The following is a 10,144-nucleotide window of genomic DNA, read 5'->3' as shown; positions in this document are numbered from 1 at the left end:
ATCATGAGAGACCCCCCCTTTTTTTTAAGATTTACATATTTATTTTAGGTGGGGAGGCCAGAGGGCAGAGGGAGAGGTAAAGAGAGAATCGTCCGCTGAGTGCGGAGCCCAGCTCAGGACTCCATCTCATGACCCTGATGAGATCATGATCTGAGCTGAAATCAAGAATCAGACACTTAGTTGACTGAGCCACATAGGGACCCCAAAAGGGACTCTTACCTATAGAGAACAAATTGAGGGTTGATGGAGGGAGATGAGTGGGGTATGAGATAGGTGGGTGATGGGTATTATGGAGGGCACTTCTTATGCTGAACACTGGGTGTTATATGCAAATGATGAACCACTGAACTCTACTACTGAACCAATACTGAACTGTATGTCAACTAATTAGAATTTTTTAAAAAAGATAATTTGATTTAATTGTACAATTGACCCTTGAACAATACAGGTTTGAACTGTGCAGGTCCACTTATATGCAGAGTTTTTTCAGTAAATACAGTACTGTCAACCCCCATGTTGTTCAAGGGTCAGCTGTACAACTTTACAGGATAAATTGGTGGAACTGGCAATGGATGAAGAGGTGAAGATGGATTTTGAAAAGCAGAATCATTTGCTTCATTTTGGATAAAAGTACAAGATGGAAATCCTGAGCTTTGTGAAATTGCTTTAAAATAATTTCTTCCAGGGGCGCCTGGGTGACTTGGTTGGTTGAGTGTCAGACTCTTGATTTCAGCTCAGGTCATGATCTCAAGGTCGTGAGACCGAGCTCCAGGTTGGGCTCTGTGCTCAGTAGGAAGTCTGCTTGAGATTCTCTCTCTCTCCTTTTCTCTCTTTCTCCCCCCCCCCCATGTGCTCTCTTTCTCTCTCTCTCCAAAATCAACAAATAATCTTTAAAAAAATGTCTCCTTCTGGGACGCCTGGGTGACTCAGTTGTTAGGAGTCTGCCTTCAACTTAGGTCATGATCCCAGGGTCCTGGGATGGAGTCCCACATCAGGCTCCTTGCTTAGTGAGGAGACTGCTTCTCCCTCTGTCTGCCACTCCCCTTGCTTGTGCTCACTCTCGCTGTCTCTCTGGCAAATAAATAAATAATAAAATATTTTTAAAAAATTTCTCCTTTCATTCCCATCAACAAACCTCTGTGAGACTAGTTTCTCCACTAAAGCTCTTACTAAGACAAAACATAAAAGCAGTTTTGACAGCCATTGTACATTGCGGGTAGCATTATATTCCATTCTTCGTGGATTAAATAGGCTAACAAGCCATAAGCATGAGCATTTGTCCATTAAAAAGCCATAATCTTGATATACTGTTTATTTGAAGTAGGGAATCAAGACATTTCACTTATAATTTTTTGTTTAATTGTGAATGCAGAACAACAAAAAGTCATTAGCGTGATAGCAATTCTCTGTATTAATCATCTATAATATCCACATTGAATGAACAACATGTAGAGATTTTGCATTCATTTTACCTTTTCCTATGTTTTAATTATATTTATTGAAATGTGATTTTGTCCCTTGTATCCGATAATAAAAAATAGGTTTTTTAAAATTTTGTATGGAATATAATTATCTAGTAACTCATTTTTTTAAAATTTTACAAATGGATTGATTTGCAGCAGATAATTTTTTTAAAATACCGGTTCTTCACCGCGGTGTGAGAAGCTCTACATGTCACCCTCATCTGTAATCTGCAAGGTGAGGATAAACTGCCACCTTGAGTCCATCATAGTTTTGGATGGTGTAAAGTTAGGGGGAAAAAGGACCACTCAGTTTATGGCCATATCACCCTGAAGGAGCCCGATCTCATCTGATCTGGGAAGTTAAGCAGGGTCAGGCCTGGTTAGTACGTAGATGGGATTCCGCCTGGGAATACTGGCTGCTGTGGGCTTTAAACCAAACCAAACCAAACCAAACCAAACCAAACCAGTCGCTCATTCCTGCAGGACTCCCTTGGAGTTTCACTTTTTCATCTTTCCCACTAGAGGGCAGTCAAGAAGTACTTACAATTGTCGGTACACCATAAAGCAAAAATCGCGCTTAAACCAAGAGGCTGAAACCTGTAGAAAACAATAAAACAGAGCAAGAGCAATTACCCAGTGACCATTTATTGAGTATAGTTAACACTACCAAACTGTATGTTTAAAAATGCTTAGGATGATAACATTTGTATTATGTGTATTTCACCACAATTAAGAGAGACAGAGACACAGAGAGAGAAATACTCTTCAGGCCAGAAGCCTGGGTAGGCAGGAACCGTCCACATTGACAGCTCCAGCTCACAAAATGTGGAGAGAAGTGGAGGGACGCAGGCTGGCCTCTGCTCTGGGGCACACACACATACATACACGTGTACTTTTATTCTGGTATTGTTTTACCCTTGTTTTCCAAAGCCGACTACTTTAGAAGCCCCCTTTCCATAATTAGTCAGTTCATTCAACATTTACTGACTACCTCCTTGTTCCAGGCACCTTGGAAGGCTTTGGAGGACAGCTGTGAATGAGCTTCTGCCTCAAGGTGTTTAGGGAAGGTAGTTCTTTCTGTTTGGGGCCTTGAAGTTCCTGCATCTCCTTCAATCATTGGCAAGTGGGCCCCTTGGAGCTGTTTCTCAAGTGTTCTCTTGAGCAGGTGGGGAGACAAGGAAGAAAGAGGAAGAAGAGCTACAAAACCACAGAGCAATCTAGGGTTGCCTTGACAACAAGATCAGAGGAAACGGCCAAGCCCTTGAGGTGCCAGAGCTGGACTTAGCCTTGGCCAACTGTCTGTGGAAGGATGTCACCTTTTGACTCTAACAGAACTTCCCTGAAATGATTCTTTGAAATCCAAAAGAAGAAGAGCCCACGCTTTGAGGAACTCATCCAACGTCTACTCCAGTCTTGTTCCGATTCTGTAGGAATACAGGATGTCTTCACTCCAAAGGCTGGCGAGACTTTTGGAGGCAGTATAGGGCATGGGTAAGGGTTTGGCTTAAGAATCAACAAGCCTTAGTTAAAACTCAGTCTGTGCATTGTGTGAGCTCTGTAACCATGAGCAATGTCTGTACATCTGAGCCCCAGTATCTTCATTTTAAAAGTGGAAACAGTAATATTAGCAGCACCTCAAAGGGTGTTGTAAGGATGACATTATAAAATGTATGTGAGATTCTCAGCACAGTGCCCGGCATGCAATAAGTGCACAATAATGCTAGCTTAAAAAATAGAAGCTGAACTGGAGCTCAGAGTGCATCTTACCTGACTCCATTCTACAGATGGGAGAACTGAGACCAGTAGCCTACTAATGGTAGAAAGACGGCAGATTTGGGAGTTAGACCTGGTTTGAATCCTGGCTCTACCACTGGACTTTAGGAAGTTCCCTTAATCTCTCTAAACCTCAGTTTCCTCATCCGTGAAATGGGACAATCAGGTTGTTCTGAGGACTAAATGGGAGATATTCTGTAAAGCACCTGGTACCAGGGCCTGGCATATAGTAGCTCCACGATAAAATGTTCCTTTGTGTCCTTTCTTCTCTTTGGTTGCCCAGAGTCATATTTGGTTCATTCGTCCTGTTGTCCTTCCTTCCTTCCTTCCTTCCTTCCTTCCTTCCTTCCTTCCTTCTAGGATCCATGCCCAGGGGCGCCTGGGTGGCACAGCAGTTAAGCGTCTGCCTTCGGCTCAGGGCGTGATCCCGGCGTTATGGGATCGAGCCCCACATCAGGCTCCTCCACTAGGAGCCTGCTTCTTCCTCTCCCACTCCCCCTGCTTGTGTTCCCTCTCTCGCTGGCTGTCTCTATCTCTGTCGAATAAATAAATAAAATCTTTAAAAAAAAAAAAAAGGATCCATGCCCAGTATGGAGCCCAACATGAGGCTTGAACTCATGACCCCAAGATCAAGGCCTGAGCTAAGATCAAGAGTCGGACACTCAACCAATGGAACCACCCATGCACCATGGTCCGAACTTTAAAAATGCAGGCCTCAGGGAGTTCATGCTGACATTCATGATGCAAACATGGAAGTCAAGCATATCTCAACTCAGATCCAATTCCTGACCTTGGGCAAGTTACTAATCCTCTTTCTGCTGCATTTAACTTGTCTGTAAACTGAGGATAATAATACTACCTAGCTCCTAGTGCTGGTGTGAGGATCAAGCTCTTTTGAAGTGTCCCATAAATGTTCATTATCATGTCCTGCAACCATGGCTCTGATATATAAGAGACTCTCAGGCAGATAAGTAGTAATGCCCATTTTCATTCATTCATTCATTTTTTGTTCATTTGTGTGCCAGGCTATTAGAGCTGGGATTCAGAGAATTAGACAAGGCCCCTGCTCTTGAGTTGCTCAAAATCTACAGAACTTAAACAATGGCTACCTGATTGTGTGTCAGGAGCTTTGAGGAGAGGCCAGATCACAAGCTGCTGAGAGTAGACTCCGCAGTCAGACTTCAGCACTGCCACTCTGTGACCTCACCCAAGTCACTTAACCTCTCTGTGCCTCTACAAAATAATATCAAATAAGGATTATCAGTCCATTTCATTCATGGGGCTGTTATGAAGGTGGAATGGTTTTGTAGCTGCAAAGAGCTTAGCACAGAGCTGCATGGGGGAGGCACACTATGTGGGCTTGCTCAGCCAATAGAAGCATAAGCAGAAATGACATCAGCAGCTTCAGGGGAGAGGGTGGAGTCCTAGAGGAAGAAATAGGGAAACTCAAAAAAAATTCAGTGACTGCCTACATGTCAGCCCCCCTACATTTCATGTTTTGAAATAGTCCCACCAGCCAAACCTGGAAGGGATCCTGGAGAATGTTTTGTTAAAGACTCACAGTTTACAGATGAGAAAACTCAGGTCAAGTGAGGTGAACAGAATAATGGCCCCCAAATATGTCCAAGTCCTAATCCTCAGAACCTATGATTATGTGACCTTACATGGCAAAAAGGACTTTGCTTGTGTGATCAAATTAAGGATTTTGCGTTGGGGAGATTATCCTGGATTATCTGGGTGGGCCCCACCTAATCACAAGGGTCCTTGAAGGGAAAGCAGGAAGCAGGAGAGTCAGAGAAGTCACTGTGATGACAGAAAGAGGAATTGGATTGATGTGGGACAATGAGTCAAGGAACCCATGCGTGTTTGAACAGGGACCTCTGCTTTCCCCAGACCCCTTTCCCCCATGGGTACCCTTCCATTGATCTGAGCCTTCACTCCCTGCTCATTGTTCCAGGAATGAAATTTGCTACTTTCAGCTTTGATAAAGTGCCCTCCTCCCCATCCCTGCCTTTGGAGACAAAGCCAGAGCTTTACTCTCGGAAGTGGAAACTAGGAATGCCAACAGGAAATGAGTGATACTAGCTATCGGGAAATCTTTTCAAGAAAGAACTCACCCTAGATGAGATTTGTGAACAAGGTTGATGAGATTTGGAAAATGTAGCCCATAGCAGATAAGCAGCGGTCTAATTATAATGGGTCTTCTGTGAGAAAGATGTGGTGGCTGAGATGGAAAATTGGTAGTCAGAGCTTATGCCTCCGGAACTAGAAAGGGAAGAGGAGGCCTTGCGAGGCTGGGAAGCCAAATTTATATATTTGGACAGGAATATCCCTGGAGCAGAGAAGAGAAAGTAGTCAGGCTACCATTGCTGGAGAGAACAAAAGGGTTCACCAGTGATCAAGAAAACGGGCCCTACTGGCCTTGGTAGGTGGGAACATAACCTGACATCAAGTTCTTGGAAGGCTATTAGTACCCACGAACAACTGTCCTTTAGGAGACTCATCATAGGGGGTGAATAAAAGACGACCAGCTGCTAAGATGTTCATTTTCGCATTGCTTATCATGGTGAAAATGCTCAACAATATGGGATTGGTTAAATCAATGATGGTATGGCCATGTAGTAGGTCACTATGCCAGACATTTTTTTAAAATGGTGTTGACGAAGACCATTTCAAGACATGAGATGTTAGTACACACTCACAATTGAAAAGAGGGGGTTGTAAGATGACATGGGAGTGGGATCCCATCTCTGTTTTTGTTTGTTTCACTGTTTGTTTTTTTAAGCATGCAAAGCCTGGAAGGAAAAATACTAAAATGCCACCAGTAATACCCTCTGGATGATGGAATTATGGGAGGTTTTAGTGTTTTACCTTTTAGCTTATAGAATATTTTCAACATTTAATCATTAGCATGTGTTACCTTTGCAAATGAAAGTGATCTATACAAAAGAATTATAAGGAAGTGACCACTTGGTTATATCTAGTTTGTGCCTGGATCTTCCCATGTGTCATCTCCCTTGTACTTTAAAATAGTAAGAGTTAGGTGTTAGTGTGCCTATTTTATTTATTGGGAAACCGACACAAAGACTTGAAGCAACTTGTTCAAGGTCACACAGTTCAATAAGTGCTGGAGCCACGATTTTAAACCAATTCCTTTGCACTCATAAGCCACCCTCTTTCTATGACACTACTTGCTTCCCCATAAAGAATTGCCAGGTCTCTCTGTGCTCTTTCCATGTTGGGAGCAGCCCTCCGCTTATATAGGAGCCTTGGCTGGCCGTATCCTCAGGAGAGGGAACAATACTGCCGCTGTTGGACTCCAGGAATCACCTTATAAATGAATACCTTCATTTCCTGTTTCATCATTCCCGCTCTTGTTATGCCTTAGAGTACATTGGTCCCTCCAGACCTGATCAGAGCTGGGGGAACTGGTGGGTCAAGGCTCAGGGTCCGTGCTGGCAGGTTCTGCTCCCCTGGCTGCTTTCCCGCTCAGCCTCCTTCACTCTAGCTCCCAGTGGCTCATTTGAAATAAGCTGTGGCTTCTATAAATACCAGAAGCTGGGTGATCACCCCCGCCCCCGGCCATACATTAACCCAGGGCATTGAGATAAACACTCACTTTCCTTTGTGCGAGTTGACCCGGGGAGGGATGTATCCGAATGGACTCAGTCTCCACACCACTTAGCACAGCGCTTGGCATGAAGAAGACCCTCCGTCATTATCAAATGTATCCATGGCTACAAGAAATCAGACAGATCACTCTTCCTGGCAGCAGCTGCCTTTTCTCTCCCCTTAGGTCAAACATTGTTCAAGTGGCACAGAACTGAGCAAGCTGCTAGTGTATTCTGAAGACCTCCAGTATGTCCTACTATCCAAAATGACTAAAGGGAGGGTGACAGTATCAACAACCATTGAGTCCCTGCTTGGGATCAGCATTCAGCTCTTTCTAGTATTCATTCATTCAACAAATATTCAACTTGTTGAATGTCTGTGGGCTAAGCCTTGTACTGGATGCCGCAGAAAATAAGCAGGTAAATAAGGATATGTAAGGAGCTTCTTACTTGAAGCATAGGATTTTTTAAAAATATTATTTTAAAATTATTATACAGTAAAATGGACTTCTTTTCTTCTGATGTACGTTCCATGCATTTTAGTATGCATTTTAGTACGTATAGGTTCATGTAACTAGCATCACAATCAGGATGCAGAACAGAGTGTAGGAATTTTAATTTCTATTTGGCTATTGAGGAAATTGAGGTCCTGAGAGTCTGAGCTACACCCCAAGGACAAGCATCCTGGTGTTAACACAGATGACAGAAGGAAATTGGGATTTTGCCATGGAGTCCGGGAGAGGCTAAGGAAGGGATCCGGTTCCAGGTATTGGTTCTGGTTCCTGGTCCTTGAAGTGGAAATTTTTGCTTTTTTCAGGGATGGTTGCAAACTTCAGTGAAGTCTATTCTGAAGACTTTGAGAAAGCCTTCTGGGAATTTAGAATTTAGCTGGGTCTGGTGATTTACTCTCTCTGATTATCTGCCCAGCCTCAAGTCTATAGCCTGTCTGGAATAGCTGATTTTAATTATGAAGCATTTGAACTCATTTTCTTTAAAAAATATGAATACATGGTAATCTTTTCCCAATCACTTGTGGTCATATTTGTGACTGTCCCTTGATGCACCCAAAATGGAGCAATTGCTTTTCTGATTCCTCTCTTGGGGAAAGCGTGCTTGGCTGCCCTTATCACAAGCTCGCTTTTAACTTGATGTGTTTAATGAGTACCATCCTGGAAAATTAACATTTCAGTGTTGTGAAAATTGTAAATTAAAAGTCAGTAAAGTAGATTAAAAGGTCGAGAGTCTCTTCCAAGGAGTGTCATGCACTCACAACATCTAATGCCTCTCAAATCACCCGCTGTGGTTGCTGAAAGCACTTTGGGTTTTAGCCCAGCGTTTTAATTGTAGTCTATGTAATTAATAAATACACATGGTTAAAAATGATATCAAGTGACCAATAATCTCCCTCCCACCCCCAGACCCTAGTCCCTTGGTCTCCCTTTCCAGAGGCGAATATGATGACCAGTGAACTGTGCATCCTTTTGGAAAGTCACTAAGCAAAAAAGGTATTTTATGTATTGTCTATAGAATATGTATGTATGTATTGCCTAAAGGAAATATGCCATCCCATTTTTCCTGACTCCATTCAAGTAGGTCAATGGAGGGTGGGCACCAGGGATTCAAGGACAAATAAGGCAGTTGTGACTTCTAAAGCGTTCATGGTAGAGCAGAAAGGAGCTTATGTGTAAACAGGACTGAATGCAGAGTTCTTGGATTTGTGGCCCACAAGCCCCTTGGTCCTGCCCATTTGGTCCTGACCCATCCACCACTGGGGCCATCTTGTGGCAATGGCTGGTTTTCCAGATGTAGTTACATACAGGGCTGGTCTAGGGCTTCCAAGGCAAGGTTAAGCTTGCCTTCCAGTAGAAAGGGAAATTCTTCTCCTCAAAGTCCCCAGCAGGACCCCAGAAGCCCACTCCCACAGCTGGTGACCTTTAGCCTGGAGTAAGCCCAGGAACAACTTCCTTCCAAGGTGCTTGGAATTCCCACCCTACCACCATTGGGTTGGAAGGGACTTTAGAGAGTGACCCATCTCCATTCCAGACTTCCCCTCCCACTCATCCTCCCCCCTCCATAGGGTCTTCTGGCCTTGATGAGGGTAGGAACACATCAGTGAACAAACACTCCCTCCCTGGGGCAGCCCACTCAGTGGTCACCCAACACAAAGAGCTGGAAAGATCTTCCCTTTATTAGCTGACACATGTGGCCCTCTGATAACCATCCACTATCCCCAGTGCAGGATTATCCAACAGACACACCAAATACAGCCTATGGAATCAGCAAAGTGGAGGCCACTGAAAAAAAATAAATTTTTTTTCAAAGAACATTGATAATTGATACAAGAAAAAAAAAGCATTGAAGTGGTCATCAATGGAAAAATCAGCACATTACTGGACTTCCTTATACTTTTTTTTTTTTAAGATTTTATTTATTTATTCGACAGAGATAGAGACAGCCAGCGAGAGAGGGAACACAAGCAGGGGGAGTGGGAGAGGAAGAAGCAGGCTCATAGCGGAGGAGCCTGATGTGGGGCTCGATCCCATAACGCCGGGATCACGCCCTGAGCTGAAGGCAGACGCTTAACCGCTGTGCCACCCAGGTGCCGCAAGGACTTCCATATACTTGTTTTTAGGATTTACATTGTTTTATTTTGTATTACCTATGGGGATGGGGGTGGGCAGGAGATATCATCATCTTTAGAGGTTGAAGGCCCCTAAAGATCTTGAATGGGTTCCATGGTCCTAGATTCGGCATTGACCCAAAGGAAGTCTCCTTCTCAGATAGCCTTACAAGTATCTGATGACTTCCTCCACTCTCACACTCAACTTTACCGCAGTTTGTCAGCTTCCAGGAAGCCCTTTCTGAGCAACTGGGAGAGAATTGGGGTTTCCCCCAAGACACACAACCCCATCTGTATTTGTCTAACTCGGTGTCCTGACCCATGTACAAGGAGACAACAATACCCCTGAGTGGGTGCCCACACAGCGCCCACAGAGTCAGTGACTACTCCTTTACTTCATGGCTGAAGCTTGAACATCCGCCCACCTGTCCCCATCAGCCTTACATCACCAGTCTGGAGGGATGGGGATCATCCCTTCACCTCCTCACACATCCCTAGGACAACCAGGCTCTCCCACCAGGCTCTCCATAGCAGGGCTGTGGAATGGGGCTGACATTGAGAGTTGGTGCCCCTCAGCCTGGTAGGATGAGGGTATAAGAAGGGGTGACTAAGCCTTTCTAGCAGCCTGGGGGGTCATAAGTATCATGGCTCTTATTACTAAACAGGGCATGGCAGAG

General features: G+C 44.1%; 1 pseudogene; it reads left to right on the top strand.

The window, feature by feature from the left end:
- Window positions 1-1,772: 1,772 nt before the first annotated feature.
- LOC117802879 lies at window positions 1,773-1,891 on the top strand (annotated as a pseudogene).
- Window positions 1,892-10,144: the final 8,253 nt, after the last annotated feature.

Source organism: Ailuropoda melanoleuca, chromosome 6, assembly GCF_002007445.2.
Source record: "Ailuropoda melanoleuca isolate Jingjing chromosome 6, ASM200744v2, whole genome shotgun sequence".
Taxonomy (NCBI): domain Eukaryota; kingdom Metazoa; phylum Chordata; class Mammalia; order Carnivora; family Ursidae; genus Ailuropoda; species Ailuropoda melanoleuca.
The sequence above is the reverse complement of the archived record's forward strand: the minus strand, read 5'-3'. Positions and strand labels throughout refer to the sequence as shown.